This window comes from Typopeltis vanoorti, chromosome 5 (genome assembly GCF_054136105.1).
Source record: "Typopeltis vanoorti isolate ZY-2024b chromosome 5, IOZ_Tvanoo_1.0, whole genome shotgun sequence".
In the NCBI taxonomy this organism is placed as follows: Eukaryota; Metazoa; Arthropoda; class Arachnida; order Uropygi; family Thelyphonidae; genus Typopeltis; species Typopeltis vanoorti.
This window is the reverse complement of record NC_143553.1, coordinates 153,546,079-153,569,181: the sequence shown is the minus strand read 5'-3', so window position 1 is coordinate 153,569,181 and position 23,103 is coordinate 153,546,079. Positions and strand designations below refer to the sequence as shown.

The 23,103-nt window shown below is 35.3% G+C and overlaps 1 long non-coding RNA gene across 1 annotated transcript in view; it reads left to right on the top strand.

Annotated features, from left to right (window-relative positions):
- Window positions 1–944: 944 nt before the first annotated feature.
- LOC150106952 (uncharacterized) overlaps window positions 945–23,103 on the top strand; it is a 44,224-nt gene continuing 22,065 nt past the window's right edge. The window contains exons 1-2 of the long non-coding RNA XR_016548335.1: window positions 945–1,272; window positions 6,600–6,720. This is a non-coding gene — a long non-coding RNA (uncharacterized LOC150106952). The remainder of the gene's footprint in view (window positions 1,273–6,599; window positions 6,721–23,103) is intronic.

The window sequence follows — 23,103 nt, the reverse complement described above, 5'->3', positions numbered from 1 at the left end:
TTATAGAAAAAATGAATATTTATACAAATTTTATGTTGTGTATGTAATCAATTGTGTTTTAAAATAATATTAGAACAATGTAAAATTATAGAATGATTAATAGCTTTCTCTCTCTCTCTCTCTCTCTCTCTCTCTCTCTCTACTTAATAAGTAAAGAAAGGTGTTCTAGATCTGTGGCCGTCCATACGGGATATTTTTTAGTTTTATCATCCGTATGGTGTTTGTTTAGTATAAAAATAGCCTGCAAACGTATTTTATTCTTCGTATTAATTCTTGGCTGATTTCCTCGTTTTAAAAATCATGAATGGAATGATTGAAATGCATGCTGTTTTTCTGCAGATATTTCTGCATAAATATTCCGAGCGAGTTCCCAAACCGAACAGTCAAATAAACATTCCAGAAAATTGAATCAAAAAAAAAAAAAAAACCGTCGCAATTGCTCACAAAACATTCGCACCTTACATAAAAACATCGGCAAGTTTTCTTTTAAAAGTTTGTTATTCAAACGCTATTCTCCGCGAGTTTCATGAGAAATTAACCTCTCTGTCCGTCTTTGTTCTGTTTTGCTAGGCGAATTTTACGCGAATTCTCCAGGGATTAATTTTTACCAAGAACTAGAAAAGTTATATTTTCTTATACATTTCTTCGTAGCAAGAAAAAACAAGATTTTAATGTGGTTTTCTCAAAGAAAATGCATTTCAGCTTTGTTCGCCTTTCTTTCGTTTTTTAGTTCTTGGTTAAAAAGCGCATTTTTCCATATAAGTCAGAGCGGTGCTCTCTCTCTCTCTCTCTCTCTCTCTCTCTGTGTGTGTGTGTGTGTGTGTGTGTGTGTGTGTGTGTGTGTGTGTGTGTGTGTGTGTGTGTGTGTGTGTGTGTGTGTGTGTGTGTGTGTGTGTGTGTGTGTGTGTGTGTGTGTTGAGTGAGGTAAGCGGTTGGTTAGCTTTAATATGTTTACTTTCTTTTCAAGTTCCCAACAAACACGTATACACCGATGTATAAGAGGCGCCGGCTTTGGTATACAACTGCAAATCAGAATTACGTTTAACAGAAATAATCTCACTGCGAATACCTACTAGAATACTTCAAAATAGTCCAAGTTCATAGTATATATAAACTGAAGAGAATTTGTTTTTCTGGGAATTTCAAAACAATCCCAAAAGTCATTTTCTATTCAAGTTTAAAATGATTAACATTGAAATGGAAATGTGTGAGATATAAGGAAGTTAAATGGATCCAAGTCAGGTCATTTAGATTTGGACATGGAAATCCGCAGTAAGTCGAACTTCGTTTATTCTTGAATGGTGTCATTTAATTTATTTCATTTAAATCATTCATTTTATTTATTTTAGTAATCTAACATTTAAATTAAAAACGGAAGGGATAATATTCCTTTAATTGCATCCACCTTCATCCATAGTCTGGTCTGAACTTGCTTGTGGATTCAGAAACATAAAGTTGGATTGAGTTGCTTAGAATTATGATGGAATGTTAGTTCTTCGTCTTCTTGCTTTAAGTTTCAGTTTGCTATATGTTCAATATATCAGGGCAAGTAGTCTGTCCATCGTTTTGTTCCTACTAAGTGGTCTTTTCGCATTTGGGTTTCAGCCCGTTGCTCATTTAACTATTCCTTTTTGGATCCATTCTATTAACATGTTGATTCCATGCCGATCTTCTATCTCTCCCTCTTATTTAATTAAATTATTTCTGTTAATTGCATCACGAGACTCACTAACTCACCACTTAAAGCATTTTAGATTGTAAGACACATTGTTCTATAGAAAGCACCAAACTGTGCTTGACACGATTTGCGCTAAATGAATTCATTTCTAACTTTGGTAAGATGCGATCTTACATAACAAAACTATGAATCATGAGCACAATTAAGTACTGTACATGATGGAAACTTTTCTGTGATTTACGAAAGCATTTTATTCCTGCTATTCCATAGGCTTTCCTAAGCTCAGTAACACTTAGATGGTTGTAGTGTAATTATAACTCTATTCAGTAGTACTCCATTAAATATTTAATGAAGTAGTATTTCATTAAATATTTCGTGGTCGAGTTAGGAGAATAATAAGTCTTCATGTATTATAACAATAGAAAATCTTGCTATTTTTACGAATTAAAACTACTAATCCTTCCTTTCAATCGAAGTTAATTAATCTTGAAAAATATGATACCCGCACTCTAAAACGTTTTTTTAATAAGTTCTATTGGTAATCTATCGAAACATTGCATTTTATGTGCAGTGAAAGAATTTATTGCCTCTTGAATTTCAGGGCCGATGCTAAGTCTATTCAACATTCTGCTTGTTTTATATGGTAGATATTTTCTTTAAGAATATACCTTTTCCATAATATTAAGAAAGTGTCTGAATTTGGAAAATCAAATATCGGAGACAATTCTATTAACGTTCTTGTAGATGCTTTATTGTAAAAATGTCGTGTAAAATTCTTTCTGCTACTTCTCTTTGGATGTGCATTTTCTATTGTGAATCAACAAAAGAATTTGTTGATTCACACATGATTTTTTTGCTGAATTTCCAACACAGTTTTATTTTTGGATCTTCTTTGAAAGATGTTAATAAGTTTAAAAATGTTTCACATTTCTGTTTTATTTTTAAAATACCATTTCCATTGATCGACTCATTTTGGTATGTTCTGAAAATGCTCTTCCATTTTCAGGGTTGAAACCAAACGGACATTTTGCTCAACGTCTTTAATTATTTGGTCTTGCTTAAACTTTTAGTATTCAACCTCCAAGATGGTTTCAATATATTTGTATTTAAGTACACTGATCTATACAATTACTGATGAATGATTCAATATAAAAGCATTAGGTATAATGATGTACATTCTGTATAATGTTCCGGGCAAATTGTTGGATACATCCTTTCCATCCGCTTTTATATCTACCAGATCTTGATTATTTCCTCAGATGGTTGATGTCTCTTCTTACTCCAACAGGACATGCACCTAAAGATCAAATACCGAATGAAATTCCTTCAGGTCTTCTCTTAGGGATCCCTTAGATGAATCATCTCCCAAAATGCCATCCATTATCATGTCAATTTTTAATTAAGGTCATCTGCGAATATTAACTCTTCTGTTTCTTTTATTTATACAAAAACACCTTCTTTCTGTTTCTAAAAAAAATATAAAGAAGCGACCATTATTATTATTTTTAAAACATTGTTAATTATTAATATTTAATACAGTATTCAAAGATTTTTCGAGTTTTATAAGCTTTACAAATTTTATTTTAAATCATATAAAATGTTAAATTACGAAACAAGCAAAATTTGTAACATATTATTATTTCGGATAGAAATAAAACGATTTACCTTATAGTGAAACCTATGGGGTATTCATAACTAAAAATTCAGACATATACCACATTAATTAAATTTTAATTAGATGTAGATGTTTTTTTAAAGTATCTTAAGGCATCATCAGTACAGTTATTACAAACAACACTAGGAATTACATTCAAAGGAACAGGTAGTGCGCATGCTTACATCGCAATTCCTTTATGCGTATAGCAGCGTGTTTGAGGACTAAAATCTTCTGCTGTAAATTAAAATCAAATTAAATATATCTGATAAATTTATTTTATACAATTAAGGATAATAATTTCCCAGACTTTTGGGACAGTGTGAGACGGTCATTACTGTTCAGATTGGGTCTGTTACATAAGCATTCAGCACTTTCTTTCTTTATCTTATGTTTATATAAAGATCTATGTAGCAGCTTGGTGTTTTACCATTGGATTCTATGGTTAGGGGTTTTCAACTCCATGTTGTGCGAGGCCAGATTTCTGTGGCTTGATAAGACGGATGTGGTGTTGATGTTCAGAGATGCGTTTATTTACAGATCTTCCTGTTTGTCCATAGTAAGACAAGTTACAAGAACCTGGAACTTCGTATACGCCAGGTAGCATCATAGGTGAGAGTTTGTCTTTTGGAGAAAGTAGCAAATTGTGGATCTGGTTGATTGGTTTGTAGGTAGCAGAGAGTTTGTGTTGCTTCATAATTTTTGACAGACGTTCAGAGATGCCTTTGATTATACAGTATAGGAGTTCTACGGGCTTCTTCTTGTCTGGGGTGATGTGTACAGAAGTGGCAGACGATTTTTTGAGTTGCTTTTCGGTTGTATCCATTTAATAAGGCTGTATCTTTAATAACATCCAATCCTTGTTTTAAAGATTCTTCCGAGGAACAAAATTTATGTTCTCTGGATACCAGAGATTTTATGATGCCGTATTTTTGAGATGGATAGTCAGCCGATGAATTGTAGATGTAACGACCTGAAAGAGTTGGTTTACAATAGACAGAAGTGGAGATGAAACCATCTGGTTTTCGTTGGATATGTATATAAAGATAGGAGATACCTTGTGATGTTTCTTTTCTAGTATGAATTTGATGCAAGGATGAAGGTTGTTGATCTTACCTACAAATGAGTATAGTTCTTGTTCAGAGTGACTGCAGACTGCCAAGACACCATCAACATATCGAAGCCATATTTTTGGTTTTGGTACAAGAGCGGAAATTCTATCTTCTAAGTGTTCCAGAAAAAGGTTGGCTAAGTTTGGTCATGAGGGAGAGCTCATTGCTGTTCCTTCCTTTTGTTAATAAATTTTGTCTTTCCATGTGAAGTATCCGGATGTGATAGCAAATTTGAATAGTTCCACAATATCGGATGGAAATGTATACGTAGAAAGTTAACGTAGTACGTTTTATGCAGAAATATCTACATATTAAAATTTAATTACCGTGTTATACGTGTGGATTTTAAGTTACTTTAAAGATATGTAAAAATATACTCAACTTTATTCTTTCTCAAACTATCTCAAACTATCAAACAACAAAAATATTATTAATGAATTATATATATATACAGGGTGTTCGGGATAAATTTGACATATTTATAATTAATTATATTTTTCCGTTACATGTATTAACACACACTTCTCTTCATTTAAAACTTTGGACCCTTCTTCATTCATATACAAGATGTCAGAAAGGATGGATAGCTGGAACCCACCTGAATCATGGAAGAGAATAACTTGTATCATGATGATTCGTGCCCGCCATCAAAATAAGGATATTACGACTGCTGCCCAATGCTCCCTGAATACAGTAAAAACAATCAGGCATGAACTAGAGACTTGCAATGGTGACTACGAGGATGTAGCAAGAAGAAAGATCCCTAGCAGACGATCTGATTGCGTTCGTACAGCAGAATTCCTCGCAAATCTGCAGGAACAGGTGTTGAAGAACCCTGGCATTGGAATTCGGGCTTTGTTCGTGGAGTTGCTAACTGTAGTCAAGCCCTGGATAACAAGGGTAGCCAATGGTAGGCCGTATGTATGGCAGCAGGATTCGGCCCCTTGCCACACCTCTGGGAAAAGTCAAAAATGGTTGTCTGAAAATTTCTACGACTTCACCAGTCCAAATGTTTGGCCTCCAAACTCCCCAGACCTTAACCCCATGGATTATTTTGTATGGGGCGCAGTTGAAAAAGACACCAATCGCACTTCCAGTAATACAAAAGCCCAGTTAATGGATAAAATTAAAACAGTTTTTGCGGCCCTTCCCAGGGAGACTGTAGCATCAGCTTGTTCGAGGTTCCGAAGCAGAATTGAAGCTGTGATCGATGCTAATGGTGGTTATTTTGAGTAAATCTTGTTGATAGTATTGTAATTAACTCTGCCTGTAATGTTTTTTTGTCAATTCATTAAATTTAATAGATACAAAGAAGATTTTCTTTTTCCTTACGAAACTGTCAAATTTATCCCGAACACCCTGTATATATATATATATATATATATAATTCATAATTTATATGAATAATAATAACGCCAGTTGTTCAATATTGGCGCTTACGAGAATCTGCAAACACGCATGCAACAAACAATAGCGTGTTAGATAGAACGACTTGAAAAATACAACGTTTTTTTTGTCAATTATGTATTGCATTTTTTGCCTGTAATTCTCAGTTTTTTCTCAGTTTATTGCATCTTCAATTTTTTATTACTGTGTTCTACCTTTAGTAGATACCTGAAGAAGTCTGTAAAAGGCTGAAACTAGTTGTATCATTATCATTAAAATTTAATATTTTATCTCGGTTTAAAGTCATTTAAAATTTATTCTTTAAATATATATATATATATATATATATATAAAAGAATGATCATTGACTCGGTTAGCATACATATTTTTTAAAAAGAATTGAATGACTAGAACCGAGATTTAAGTAAAAAGGTTTTTAATGTAAAAGCACGACTAGTTTTGGCTTGTAACAGCTTTCATCAGGTGACATTATGAAAGAAAAAAGAAAAAAACCACTAAAACACTGAAGCTTAAATAAACTATGAACAACATAGATAGTCTCTATACATAATTGACATTAAAACGTTGTGGTTGTATTTAAAGCTATTCTTTCGTTTGTTGTACTGTTGGGAAAGTACGTGCTAGTTGCATCTCGTGAACGCCAGTACATGATTACAGCTGAATGACTATCTGGGAGGTTGTAGCTCAAGTTATTTAGATGAACAGGATTGAAGATGATTTCCCTAGATTCCATGATTTTTCTCTCTAGTTCATCATTGCAACGGAAGATGTTAGCAGATTTTTCCCAGCAGACTTTGACTTTGGCTTTCATCATTAGGATTAGCCGAGAAAAGGATATGACTTGATAATGCACTGGCTCGCTGTCTCTTGTAAGTATTGTCCCTCATGTGTTCTTCCATACGCAATTCAACAGATTTGTCTGTCTGCCCAAAATAAGGAACATCACAATCACACAATATTTTATATATATCGGGGTATTTAAGATGATGATGACAAGGTTTTGGGTGGCTTATTAAGAAACGGATTTTTGGAAGTGGAGTGAACAAAGTTCTGATATTGTATTTTCTTAGAACTTTTGCTAATTTGTGTGAAACAGTACTTATGTAAGGAATAGATATATTGCATTTGAATCTATTTGTTTCTTCTGAGTGATGTCTAGGAGGATTAAGAAGAAATCTTTCAATGATTCTCTTGGAATATCCATTAACTTTGAAATAGGTTTTGAGATGGTTTATTTCTGTAAGAAGTTCATTTGGGTTATCCAGAAAAGCTCTCTGTCCCAAGGTGGAAATTATTCCAAGCTTATGAGGAGGGAAGTGATGGGACTGACTATGCAGATATCTGTTGGTATGTGTGGGCTTTCTACATATAAATATTTTGAGTTTACCAGAAGAGCGGGTCAGTTTGACATCAAGAAAAGGCAGGGAGGGAATTATCCGTTTCAAGCTCGGCAGTAAACCTAATACTTTGATGTCGGCTATTGAGATGTTCGAGGAAAACCATAAGGGAATCGTGTACATGGCTACAAATAATGAATACATCATCTACATTCCAAACTTTAGGCGTTAAAATAAAGGAAGAGATTATTTTTATAATGTCACCTTATGAAGCTGTTACAAGCCGAAACTAGTCGTGTTTTAATATTAAAACCTTTTTACTTAAATCTCGGTTTCAGTCATTCAATTCTTTAAAAACAAATGTGTGTGTGTGTGTATATATATATATATATATATATATATATATATATATATATATATATATATATATATATATATATATATATATATATATATATATATATATATATATATATATATATATATATATATATATATATATATATATATATTTGTTTTGACCTAGATGGGTGAAGTAAAAATGCTTTTCATATTCCCCGTTATCTGTAAAGAAAGTGTATGGATAGGGTAATATAGGTCTATAAGCTCTGATCATGGCAGGAAGGTAACAGCAATATCCGAGCCTCAGTTAAAACGTCATTGGTTATAGCATTGCCATTCATTACCCTCCCTGTATACCCATTTTAGTCGCCTCGTACGACATACATGGGCTACATGTGGATGATATGTAAGTAAAGCCCTCTCTAAAAAATTATAAAGATCCCTAGACCACTCCATAGTGGCCCAGAGATCGTCCAACGTAACGTTGGCTGCACTCAGTGGCAGGCTCCCCCCACTACTGAGCAGAATCGCTCAAATTCCAGGGAAAAGCGTCCACCGACGAGGCTCCTCACGGGCCACGCCAGAGAACACCCTCCCCAGAGACTCAAAGTGCTCTCCCAGGGCAAAACCCCCGAAATCAAGCCCTTCCTCCTCACTGGGAGCAAAATTCCGGAAGAATCCTGAGAGCAGGGTGACCACTCAGAAATTCGTACCAACTTATGCAAGAAAAAGGTACTAAATCTGGAAAAAAAGTACTAAATTTTTTATTTGCTTTCGTTTCACTCTGTTTTGGGCATTTTAAGATATCATCTTCTTCTGCAGCTTCTCCCAGTTAAGTGGGGTCACTGTTGATGATGAGCCTCCTCCACACCCTCCTGTCTTGGGCTGTCACCACATCCAAGTTCTTCATCCGCAAGTCCTCTTCTACCAGCTCCCTCCATCTCTTCTTTGGCCGCCCACGCTTCCGCCTTCCTTGCACATCCATCTGCATGACCCTTCTTCCCACATATTCGTCCTCCCTCCTAATCACATGACCAAACCATCTCAACATTGCCTCCTGTATCTTCGCTCCTAAGTTTGTAACTTTCACTGTTCCCCTAACATAGTCATTTCTCAGACGATCCTTTCTGGTCACACCGCACATCCACCTAAGCATTCTCATCTCTGCTACTTCCATCCTGCTGATGTTATTTTTCCTCAGGACCACAGTTTTTATAGCATACGTCATAGCTGGCCTCACTACTGTCCTATAGAGTTTGCCTTTCAGATTGATCGGCACCCTCTTATCGCATAACACTCCAGCCATCTCCCTCCAGTTCCTCCAACCCGCTTGTATCCTGCATCCCACTTCCTTCTCAGCTCTTCCATCTTCTTCCACTGTTGAACCTAAGTATATAAAGTCCCTCTCCTTCCTGATGGCATTTCCTTCCAGCTCCAGATCTGTCTCATGGCCGCCGCCCACTGTGCAACACATATACTCTGTCTTACTTCTGCTCAGTCTCATACCTCTCTCTTCCAGTACTTTTCTCCATCTTTCCAGTTTAGTTCCCGCTTCTTCTCTTGAATCTGCACACAGCAAGATGTCGTCTGCATACAACATTGTCCAAGGCACATCTTCTCTCACCTCCTCTCTCACCATCTCCATCAAAATATTAAACAGAAACGGACTTAATGCTGACCCTTGATGCAAGCCAACTGTTACTTGAAAACTTTCTGTCTGTTCCAAACAGATCCGAACATTTGTCTTCACATTTCTGTACATCTCCCGCACCAAATTAACATATTTCTCCGGAACCTCCTTCTCCCTCAGACACCTCCAGACGTCTTGTATTGGCACTCTATCGTATGCTTTCTCCAGATCAATAAATGCCAGATGTAGCTTTCGTTGTTTCCCTCGAAACCTTTCCATCATGTGCCGTAACCCAAAGATAGCATCTGCTGTTGATCTACCAGGCATGAAGCCAAATTGTTTCTTTGCAATCTCCACCTCCTTCCTCAATCTTCCATCAAAAACCACTTTCTAGGATTTTCATTGTGTGGGACATCAACTTTATTCCTCTGTAATTTTTACAGTCTTGTGCATCCCCTTTACCTTTGTAGATGGCGCCAAGAGTACTCTCCCTCCATTCCTCGGGTATATTTTCCTGTTGGCAAACTTTCATGAACAGATCCCACAGCAGGTCAATTCCCTCTTCCCCAGTGCCTTCCATGCCTCCACTGGAATTCTGTCGGGGCCCACCGATTTTCCATTCCTCATCCTCTTCATGGTCTAAGTCACTTTCACTCTACTGATGTTCTGCACCATCCCCTCAGAAGTCTTCCCATCTCCTCTGTGACTCCTTGCATTTTCCTCATTCAAAAGTCCCTCAAATTATATTCTCCATCTGTTTCTTATGTCCACATCCCTCCATAATACTCTTCATTCAGCGTCTTTGATCTCCCTCACATGTAAGATGTCCTTTGCTGCTTTATTTCTACATTTCGCTAGTTGGTAAATTTTTCTTTGTCCTTCCTTTGTTTCTAATTGATCATACAGATCTTGATATGCCATGCCCTTCGCCTATGCCACAACTCTCTTGGCTTGTTGCTTTTTCTCTCTGTACACTTCTCTGTCTTCCACTCTTGACTCACCCCACTTCTTCTTTACCTTCCTCTTAGCTGTCACTGCCACGTACATTATTATTCCACCACCAACCCTCCTTCTGCTCTCTAATCTTTCCAGATGTCTCACCAAGCACCTTGATTGCACAGCTCAGGATTACTTTTGAATTATGTTTCCGCCAATCTTGTACACTTTCTAGTCCCTCCGAAATCCTCTCTAACATCCTCTCCCTAAAAGGATTCCTCACACTCTCTTCTTTTAAGCGAAACCACTTAATTGTCTTCATCCCATGGCTTCCAGAGGTTCTTATCTTCGACCTTATTTTAAAGTCTGCGCACAGCAGTCGGTGTTGCTGTGCCACTTGATCTGTTGGAATTACTTTACAATTTGTCACAACCTTAAGATGTTTTCTTCTAGTCAAAATGTAGTCAATTTCTGAACTGTTGTTACCACTCCTTAATGTTATCAAATGTTCTTCCCTCTTGAAGATAAACGAGTTCACAATTGCCAGATCAAACGCTACTGCAAAGTCCACAACCATCTCTCCTTCCTGGTTCATCATTCCCACTCCGTGACCACCATGCACCCTTTCACAGTCTCTATTCTATCTCCCTATGTGTCCGTTCAAGTCTCCTCCGACAATCACATCTCGTTTTCTTCCAGTTCCCTGATTTCTTCATCTAACCGCTCCAGAACTCATCTTTCTCCTCTGTTGTACAGCCAACTTGTGGGGCATATACACATAATACGACCACCCGCTCTTCTCCAAGACCCAGTTTCGTTCGCATGATCCTGTCGTTCCTTCTACCCACTTCCAGTACTTCGCCCTTCATTCTGCCACACACCACAATTCCTACACCATTTCTTCCCTCGTTATTCGCTCCAGAGTAGAACAATTTATATCCATCTCCCAGTTCCTTTGCCTTTCCACCTTGTCTCTTGCACACATAAAATGTCCAACTTCCTCTTCCTCATCACGTCTACCACATCTCTTCCCCTTCAAGTAATGCTTCCAAAATTCAGTGTTCCCACTCGCAACATCCTCTTCACCTGCTGGGCTCGCTTCTTTAACCGCACCCGCCTTTGATGCGGTATCCCTCGTCCACTTCTCGCAGCTGTAGGGCGATGTGGCTGCGCGTCGCTTAAGGGGTAAGCCCTAGCCCTTATATCATTTTCTCTTTGACTCATATCATAGTTAGAGCTGGCAGTGAAGTTGTACGACCGGATGCCCTTCCTGACATCAATCCTCGCCATTTATCCTGGCTTGGGACCGGCTCTTATTGAGGCTAGCTTGCCTCCTTCGGTGGCTGCATAAGACAAAATGACTTAGCAAGATAGGAAGGATTCACCCCTAACCCTCGAATACTCTAATGGCATCAGGAGGAAGAAGAGCAGAAAGAAGCAAAGAAAGAAGGGGAGGGACCAGTCTACAGAATAATATAACAGATGTATATTACATGAAGTAAGACATGGTCCAGCATCTGGTACCTCGGGTTTGCCATTGCCGTACTCACTAAAGTTAGCTCTTGAGGTTAAGATATCAGTTTAAGATATCTTAACCTCAAGGTTAAGATATCTTGAAATATATTATTTTAAGATATCACTACCTTATTATCATAGATGAACTCAATGTAAAACTTGTAAATTAACACATGTACGACAAAAATGAAAAGAAAAAAAAGTTCAAAACTGATCTCACTAGTCATCTATGAGTCCAAGAGCTGCAGTTGTCAATCATAATAACAGAAGTCCCAGTTGTAACTCTAGCACTTAATATGTGTATTAATTTAATATATAATTTTTAGTGTTTAAAATAATGACATTAAAATTTCAGTTATTTGATATGCTATTTACATATATACATATATAGGAGTGCCCGTTCACAAGAAAAACACTTGAAGTATTTATTAATTATTTTTAGCAGATTTTACTAAATTAATTAACTCTTCAGAAATAGTAAAATCTGTAGCTGATGAAAGTTTCAATTTTTCTTTTGTCAAAAGGAGTCCATTCACCAAGGGAGTTTGTAGTTGATTTCTTGTTTTATTCTTATTTATTGTCACTGCTGAAAATAGTCTTTCAGTTGCTGCTGATGAATGAGGGAAGCACAGTACCGCTTTAACTAATATTGCTAAATTAGAAATCATTTGTTCTCCTACAGCAGTTTTCATTTCAAAAACTTTATTCCAAAAGAATTTCTTATTTTCTCTATCAAGCTCTTCGTAACGCCGTTAGATATACATTTATATGTCTAAAAACTGGCCATTGTCGGCTGGATTTATCTTTTCAATGGGATCCAATTTACGCTGTGCATCAATAAAAGGTGGTTACTCATATTAAAATATTTAATTTTTCCACTTGTTTTCATTGCTGTTGTGTTCAAATACCCCTCGCGCGTTATAAGAAAAACAAAGAGAGAAATCATGCTTGTGTCACTGAATGTGACATATGGGGAGGTGGGAGAAGAGAAAAATATTAAACTCATATGTATAACTCTCATGCTGTTATTATTATTATTATTAATATTATTCGGAATGAAGAAAGTACTATATCTGTTGGTCAACATACTAGAACACTAAAAATGTATAACAAGTACTAGATCTAGTACGAAAGTACTAGATGTGGTCACCCTGCCTGAGAGAGCGAAACTCAGCGTCTATTTTACTCGCCTCATACGATACGCATAACAGGGTATTATTAACGAATCCTTAAAGTTCTTAAAAAGAGAAAGTCCTTGACTCTTTATCCCGTCATTTGAATGAAGAAATCTGTGTGGATTGGGTGTTATGGAGCTAAAAGCTCTAGTCATGGCTGGGTAACAGTAATAGACGAGCTTCAGTTAAAACTTCATTAGCTAGAGCATTGCTCATTTACTAACTTGTACATAACGAATCCTTATAAGGACTGGCTTAAAGGCGCGAAGCAAGAATGGTTTTCATCTTCCCCGTTATCTGTAGAGGATAGTGTAGGGATAAGGTGTTATTGAGCTATTAAGGCTCTGATCATGGCAGGAGGGTAACAGCAATAGCCGAGCCTCAGTTAGAGCTTCATTGGCTGCCGCATTGCCATCCATTATCCTCCCAGGGTTTCCATTCATAACGAATTATAGTCCTTATAAGGACTGGCTTGAAGGGGCGAAGCAACAATGCTTTTCATCTTCCCCGTTATCTGTAGAGGACAGTGTAGGGATAAGTTGTTATTGAGCTATTAAAGCTATGATCATGGCAGGAAGGTAACAGCAATAGCCAAGCCTCAGTTAGAACTTCATTAGCTACAGCATTGCCATCATTACCCTCCAACGGTATTGGACTGAATCAATCAATCACTGCAACTCACGGTCGATTGATTCCTTCACTCCTATCACCAAGCCTTATAAGGACTGGCTTAATGGGGCGAAGCAAGAATGCTTTTCATATTATCCCCGTTATCTGTAGAGGACAGTGTATGGATATTATCCCCGTTATCTGTAGAGGACAGTGTATGGATAAGGTGTTATTGAGCTATTAAAGTTCTGATCATGGCAGGAGGGTAATAGCAACAGCCGAGCCTCAGTTAGAACTTCATTGGAACAACAGCCGAACCTCAGTTAGAACAGCATTGCCATCTATTACCCTCCAAGGGTATTGGATTGAATGAATCAATCACCCCTATCACCAAGCCTTATAGTCCTTATAAGGACTGGCTTAAAGGGGCGAAGCAAGAATGCTTTTCATCTTCCCCGTTATCTGTAGAGGACAGTGTAGGGATAAGGTGTTATTGAGCTATTAAAGCTCTGATCATGGCAGGAGGGTAAAGCAATAGCCGAGCCACCAAGCGAAAATGAATATTATTATTTAATATAATTTTATGATATTTTAAAAAGGGTGTATTTTTGTAAATTTAGAAATCTGTTGAAATTTCTAATAAAATTATTACAAAAATTATTGCATAAAACTTTTATTGCTGAATATGAATATTTAAAGAAACATATGCATTTTTTAAAAATTTAGAATGTGGAATTTGACGTAATTTCATTATTGTAGTGTTTCATACATAAATACAAATAACGATGGAACCATCTTTGGAATTTTTTCCGCAAGCACTTCCTTCTTCTTTGAAGTGTCTATGATGTTTGTTGGCGTTATAAATTGATTAACTAAATCCACATTGCCTTAAAGAACATCCCTCGTCTCTTGTTGAATAATGTAGTCACGTATTGTATTCAATAGGAGCAGGTGTTGTGAGTTGTTTAAAGAGATTTATTGGACTTCGCGAACTAAGTAGAAATTACAAGAATTCTCCGTAGCCGCCATCACCATCCAAATGATGGACGCGTCTGGAGCCACAGAGTGAGCTATCTCCTCAGTAATGTAAATGGCCTTGCAAGGAATTAAATTCTTTTTATAGATATCTGTAAATCAATCTTATATCTGGGTCACGTATGGAACGGTAAAATGAATATTTATGAGCAGAAATTTTTTTTAAAAAAATTCTTTTAAAGTTCTGATAGATCAATAGGGCATCCAACATAGAAAGTTATCTTTTGAACACTTTGAATGGAGATGACCCAAATCCTATATATGATCATATATAGGATTTTATATATGACATTGTACTCATATATTCTATATATGACTATCATGTTCGTATATAAAACATTATAAATATTTTTACTTCATAGATTCTATTGGATTCTGTTTCTGTTCTAAATTGTCAACGAATCATGGCCAAACGTCAACCAATCATGATTGTTTGTTTAAATCCTGAGCATAAATCAATTCGGCAATTTGAAGACAATTTCCTTCAAATTCTGAATTCCAAATATATTATAAAAACGGACAAATCTTTCCTTTTAATAATTTTCGAATAATCTATAAATTATTCTGAACCAGATGTAATGCACAGGTAATAGCAATATCTAATTTTGAACCGTACGATGGCTTAATGTTCAAATTTTCTGTCTAATAAGTTTCTTTCCTCTTTATCTAAATTCGCTGTTTGGCTATTAAAAGTGTATAATCAAACAGATATCTAAATTTCTACAGATTTTTTTTATTTAACTTATTTATTTATAATTATTTTTATTTATTTATTTCATTATTTATTTGTTTGTTTGTTTATATTATTTATTTTTATTGTTATTTATTATTATTATTCATTTATTTTATTATTTGTTTGTTTATATTATATATTTTTATTAATTTATTATTTGTAATTATCTATCTTATTTATTTAAAAAAATTCATTTTCAATTATACCTTATACGCCCTCCATGCCATGATATATCATGTCATGAAGGGTGGTGATTAATACCCTTGGAGGGTAATGGATGGCAATGCTGTAGCCAATGAAGTTCTAACTGAGGCTCGGCTATTGCTGTTACCCTCCTGCCATGATCAGAGCTTTAATAGCTCAATAACACCTTATCCCTAAACAGTCCTCTACAGATAACGGGGAAGATGAAAAGCATTCTTGCTTCGCCCCTTTAAGCCAGTCCTTATAAGGAGACGATCAGCGGGAAGGTCGATCGTGAGATGCGGTGATTAATACCCTTGGAGGGTAACGGATGGCAATGCCGTATCCAATGAAGTTCTAACTGAGGCGCGGCTATTGCTGTTACCCTCCTGCCATGATCAGAGCTTTAATAGCTCAATAACACGTTATCCCTATACAGTCCTCTACATTTAACGGGGAAGATGAAAGCATTCTTGCTTCGCCCCTTTAAGCCAGTCCTTATAAGGACTATAAGGCTCATTTGAGAGGGAGGAAAATTGATCGTGAGATGGGGTGACTAATGCCCTTGGAGGGTAACGGATGGCAATGCTGTAGCCAATGAAGTTCTAACTGACGCTCGGCTATTGCTGTTACCCTCTTGCCATGATCACACGTTATCCCTACACTGTCCTCTATAGATAACGGGGAAGATGAAAGCATTCTTGCTTCGCCCCTTTACGCCAGTCCTTATAAGGACTATAAGGCTCATTTGAGATCGACGTTTAATCCTGAAATGTCTTTTATGATACGATCAATAAAAATCGTTCTAATCGATTCCAAAAAAATAAATAAAAATAAAAATGCAAATTCCGTTGTTATAGCAACAAGCATGTTACGTTTTTTGGCTCGTGCATTGGGCATTTCGCAAGCGTGTTTACAGAACGTGCGCAGTTAAAAGTAAATGTGGTTTCATTGGTGCTTTCATTTTCAGTGTACGAAAGGCAAATTTGCTTTTCCACCTTTTTGCGTTTGCTGAACGACGAACGAAAGAAAAAAAAATAGAAAAGGAAACAAAAAAAGTAAAAAAAGAATGTGAGGGAAGTGGTTTAAGTTTCGAAATTTTATGCAAGAGTTAGGGGTGCAGAAGGAAAGAGCATAGAAGGAAAATGTATTATATCGGGTTGGCAATTCTTCTTAAGCAGACAATTGGTTTCTCGGTGAACTGTCGTATAGATCGTTTATCATCTCTAGCTTTACATTACAAAGAAGAGTTTCTTTTCAAATTCTCCGTCACAGGCTCCACTCTTTGCCGGATGTGAAGATACAATGATTAATTCTAGCAACGTGGTTGCTGTGAGTGGATTTCTGCTTGACGCTCTTATTGAGATCGATTAGTTTCCTTGAAGGAACAGAGTTCTGGTTTATTTTTTTCCCCTTCCTTGAGCTTCGAGAGGTTTCACTTCATTTAGAGAAAATGTGACGCTGTTCTTGAGAAAAAAAAATGAGGAAGAGAACGAAAAAAATGGATTGATCAGAGTGTCTTTAGTTAGCTGCAAGTAAACTTGTAGTTTTCACTTAGAAATTTATTGTCAGAGTCGTTTGGCAGAAATGTGTTTAACGGAGAATCAGAAGCAAAAAAATCCCAAATACTCAAGTAATCTTGTTCTAAACAAACAGAAGCGGTTTGAAAAGAAAAGAGAAAAGATTGAGTCGATATAAATGTAGTATTCTTTTTTTTTTAAATTGAGTTGATTTTTAAATTGAATTGATATAAATGTAATATTTAAAAAAATTAACTAAAAGAGTAAGTGATGCTAATAGCAAAGCTTTCTTCACTTTGCAGATCAAGATTGTATATATGTATGTATTATTATTTCAAGCTTGTATGTATTTACAGATCACGCTTGTATGTATGTATTTTTATTAGTTCTTATAAGAACTGGGCGATGGACTGAGTCCTTGACTCTTTATCCCGTCATCTGAATGAAGTAAATCTGTGTGGATGGAATGTTATTGAGCTAAAAAGCTCTAGTCATGGCTGGGTAACGGCAATAGCCAAGACTCAGTTAAAACTTCATTGGCTACAGCATTGCCATTTGTTACACTGGAAGTCCTAAAAAGGATTTATATCATTCATCTACCTCCAGACAGTATTTTTACTTTTTTGCTGAATTTCTATTTTGAATACTTTATATCAATAATAATAAATGGTGTTGCTTAACTCAAAAAATATATTAATACGTTGTTGATTTGAGATGATGGCTAATTAAGGGCATTTGTAAGAGTTTTTTCATTTTATTTTATTTTTTAAGCATTCGTACTAGAAAAAAATTATAAATATGTAGATGTCTTTCTTGGGCAATTTAATGAATACTGCTAAAGTTTCAAATTCAATTTTTGTTCCTATTGGACAATATCATACAGTGCTTATAATAAAATGAAAATATGTGTAATACGCTTTATATAAGAATAGTTATCGACTTTTTACTTACAGAAGAAAAAGTAAAAATATGTGTTGTTTATAAAATATGATCAACAGTTACTCTGTCAGCGTAAATACAATTTGCTTTGTTATCATGTTATTGCAATTAGTAGCTATCCAAAAGTGTTGATATTTCGTTTTATTCGTTCTTTGTGTTGGAATCAGGCCGACTCTGACGTCGGTTTTTCGGGCCTCATAACAGATGCCCCGCACTCAGAGGTCCCGCAGTCAGAAGGGGCCCCGCATTTTCAAATTTCTAAGAAAATTTGGTAACAGAATTATTTTATTCTTTAATAGAATTAACAATTAACAATAGAATTATTTTATTCCATAACTGAATTAATAATTAATAATAGAATTATTAATTATTTTAATAAAAGCAATAGAAAATAGTTTGTAAATTATTTTTAAGAAAATTATATGATTTTTCGATAAAAAAGTATTTTTTTGCCAATATCTTGGAACCCCGCTAATAAGTTTCTGCCTAGGCCCCGCAAAACCTCCAGCGTGTCCTGGTTGGAAGTAATGTTACTGCATTTTGGTATTATGCCAATGAAATTGTGACCTGTGGTTTAATAATTGTTCATTGGACTTCCGGTATAGACACCATATATTTAATAACTTGAATTAAATTTATTAAAATAACGATAAAATCGGACTACTTTGTACTTAAAAGTTTAATTTTGAAAGTAGAGCACATATATAGAATTTTTTTAAAAAGATTCTCTATTTTGACTTAATTGATTTTTACTTCTGATATTATAATTTAATTCTCTTGATTATGGGTATAATTAATAAAATGATTATATACGAGGTATGATCAAACTTATTGAGAGTGGCTTTGTTTTTCTCAAACCACATTGATTGCAGAAGCAATGTTTGCTTCAGTTATTTGTGGTCATCAGTTAAAAAGTGTGATGTTACTACCATCATTTTGTGATGTTCGGCGGTTAGTATCTACCCATATTAATATTTGCTTAAAAATCGAAAAGAAGAATGGCTGTCAAATCCCACGAATTAATACAATCCAATGAAATCTGAAAAAAAGTTTTATAATGCTTTCAACTGACCGTTTAATTGAAGTTTAGTTGAGATACAATGAATAATTAGTACTTTTATTTGGAAAATTTAAAGATCTGCTGTACAAAGTTCGTATTTGCAAATTGACTACTTCATCATGACAATGCTCCAGCTCTTTCTGGCAAATTTATGCATCACTTCTCCTTCCCTTCTTATAATTCAGTCAGGTTCATAATAAATGATATATGAATATAACTAGAATAAATAAAAGAAAATAAATAAAGAAGGAATTGATAATTTAACTATGACAATGTATCTACTCAATCAGCACGATTTGTGCAGTTCTTGACTTCTTTTTTCTTCCTTACAATGCAATCTTGTTTTTAATAAATAACATGCAAATATAACTGCAATAAAAAAGTAACAGAACTATACTTAGGGATAAAGAAGTTAAGAGTTTATCTTCAATTTTTCTGTAGGATTTTCTTTCTGGTTATAAATGGTTGAAAGGAGGGTCGTTTTTCTGACACTTCGCTTCCACCGGATAAAAAGAATTAACTTTTATTAGCAATCTAATGCTATGCTGTTAGTGATATCGTAACCCGTCTGTTCCTTTAATGGGAGGTTAAAGCAGCGTCCACGGCGAGATTTATGATTCACCGAGGAAAAATTCATCTTTTCACTGCCTGGAAGTTTGGGTTATGAAGCTTAACCTTTATCTTAGCACTTCCTGAGAACAGCTGAGATCAGAGGAAGAAACGGATGGGTTTCCTTCTTCTTGAGTGCACCATCTTACGTCACACTAACTTAAATGAGAGATTTAATTAATAGCCTTAGTTTGCGTCTTAATTAAAACATGTGCGAATGAAAACTCAGCTCATTTTCCCGTATGCAGCCATTATGCGAGATGATGTCCGTTTTGTTCCGTTTAAATATGTCAGTTCAATTACAGGATTAAATGAATTTATGATACGCTGTAAGAGAGAGAGGGGGGGGGGGAAACGGGATGCTTTAGAGTAATCTATTCTGTGTGCTAGCATTTAAATTTCATCCTGCAAATAGCTTTAGCTACGGACCTAATTAAATGCTACATGGCTCTGTTACAGTTGGTGCACAGCCGTTTGTCAGACGAGCTTTGGCAACTAGCTAAAAGGCCAGCCTGAAGCTTATTCTGAAAGCGATTCCAATATTCTCTTTCATTGAATGAAAGATATAAGCCTGAGCTTCATGGTAGAGATTGATGTTTTCATGTGCTTGCAATAGTGCTGCCGGCTCGATCCAAAAAGTATATTTTGTTCTTTTGTTGTTGCTAAACACTTTAAACATCGTAAATATTTTAGTGAGAGTCTTCAAGGATTTATTCCAGATCACCAATTGTAAGTGCAAGAAAGCCAAGAATACATGATTATCCATTTTCTATGCAAACTATTAAGCAGAAATGCAGTTTGAGGTAAATATGGCAAAGCATGCGTTGTACAATCAACTATGAATTATAAAGTGGTTTGGATATTAAGCCCCTTCTTTTGGATCACATACATACTGGTGGAAACCCCAGTACTCTCGTGTGGGTATCCAACAGACAAAGAGTTGTGGGGTGGCCACCCTCCCTCGATGAGTCTTTGGAATTCCTAGAGGTGCAACGTAATAATAATATTAATAATTAACATGATTAAATAGAAATAAACGAATTTTAAATTAAAAAACATTAGTGATTGACAGATATTCCCCTTTGTCAGAATTTAATTCAATTAATTTTTTGTTTGTCTTTTAAAATGCTTTTTGTTTATTTACTGCATCTGTTTAGCCTATTCTTCCGTAGTCAATATTATATGATTTCTACTTCCTCGATGAAACTAATCGAAGCATTTCCCGTTTTTAAGGTTTCATTTTCGATATTTTGAATATTCAGAAAAATAATTTTCTAACTTTATTATTAGCAGTAAACTTTTGTTAGCAAAGAACTTTTATTTACAAGATACTTTGAAAAGTAAAATCTATTGACTTGGGTGATTCAGTGGTTAAGAAATGGCTGTTAAAATAAAATATAAATAAATAATTTCTGTAAATAATACCTGCTATTTCGCAAAGGGTGTGAGAAACTCTTTTAGTCCTTACAGAATTTTCGATTTCGATATTTCGAGAATTTTAGAGACAGTTAAGTTTAAGGCGATCAATTATTTTGAAGCCCTCTAGCGAAAGTATACGGTAGAGAATTGTAATATAGTGTGATCCTAAACCATAAGGTATTATTGTCTGAATTATCCAATATTTCTAATGAGTTACTGTGTTAAAAATCCGAGATTCCGTGTGGGAAGTTAGCCTAGGATCTGCTAACTCGGAAAAAAGCATTTAAAATATTTTCTAAGTGATTTAAAATATAAGTGCAAATAAACTTGAGAAGAAAAGTGTCACTTACGATTTTATGCAATCCGTAACTTCATGGTGACATTTTTTCAGTTGTCTTTTTTGTTTTTTCCTTTCGACAAAACTTCAGATGTGACCTTGAGAAGTGACAGTAAACACAACTCTCGACTTGACGTTTCTTTTCCGCTAAGACATTTGGCACAAGTACAAGAAATAAGAAACGATTTAAGGGTCTCTCTCTCTCTCTCTCTCTCTCTCTCTCTCTCTCTCTCTTTTGTTTGTGCGTGTGCGTTTTGTATTGCACTCCTAACAGCAAGTGTTACAAGTGTTAGTGGAAAATGCGGTAGTATCGGTTGGTTGGTGCAAGTACCACACGCAATTGACAGACATAATAGTATGTTATGTCTGTCAATTACGTATGATCTTCTGGACAGTATAACTTTATTAGTGAATGAAAAACCAAGATTTTCTAGAGGAAAACTTCATCGCATGAAACCATCTAACTCATCTATGGTTGAAAAATAATTATGAATATTCTTCGCACCTGGATGGATTTGAACCCTTTTTTTTTTCAGAATTATGAAAAAAGCAATTAAGCCTATGAGGTCAGTAGATTATACGTCAATTGCATGCGTTTTTTCCGTATGTCTGTCGGAACAAACAAAATAAAATAAAATAACTAATTTTCCTAGGCTGAAAATGGTTAAAATGCTATCCCCATATTCGGATAACTCACCTTCAGGCGAAAAGCCTTTTTAGAGGTACATCTTGTCCTAGACGGGATTAGAATCCAAATGTGTCAACCGGAAGGGAAATGATGCAATATCCTCGAAACTCAGCTGAAATAATCTTCGACAGCTGCAAAAGGACTTATCTACTGGTGGTAATTATGTCTAATGTTTAAGCTTTAAAAATAAATTGCAGAAGTATCAGAAAAGTCATGGAAGACGACGTGCTGTAAAGTTTACTTTCTATGAAATAGCTCCTGTAAAGAGCAAACGAAATATTCAAAGTAAATTAAATCTGAAACAAGTACTTGAAATTCATTCAATAAAAGCAGCTCTTCTAAAACACGGCATATAACCGAATATCCTACAATTAAATAAGCACGATCGAGCCCAACTTGTAGAAATGAAACAGTACAACCGTTCAAGAAACTGCAGAATTAAAAGAAGTTTGCATGTAAAAACCAAAACAACAACAACAAAAAAGAACAGTTAGTGACGTACAAAGACTTCCTACATTTTAAAAACAAAAGCGTGCAAGAAGTGCTAAACTTGGTTAAAGAAATGAAAGAAAACATGAAATCACTCACTGACATGCAAACAGAGATAAGGAAGGAGAACAAGGATCCACGAGTTTGAAACTAAACAAATTAAAAACAAAACAGAAGAATGAAGCTAAACAGCCTACAAAAAGGTACAAATCGAAAGACTTCTATAAGCAGTTGAGCTTCTGCATAGGCAGAATTTATAAATTATTTTAAGAAACGACTCAACTAAGGGACACATTTAATGTGAAGACACAAAAAATCAACTCTTGTTTCCTTCATGTAACACAAAAATCGTTGAAATAATTGATTTCAAGTACAAAACATTGGTATCCACGCCCTTACCCTAACCTGATCATTCTCAAGTGATAAATCTCAATTTTTCCAAAGTTAAAAATTCCAGTAATAACTTTATTACATGAATTCGCTGTTGGTAACAGAAATTTAAAAAATAAGAATAAGAAAATAACTCAGTATTATCTACAACACACAATACGGAGTAGTAAAGTGTAGAGCCGAAGGGCTTCAATCTCTTTGAAAAATTTCAACACTTTTATATTTTTTATATATTTAATTATAAATATATAATATTATTTATTTATAACTTTTATAAAATTTATAAAATAAAACGAATATTATTTT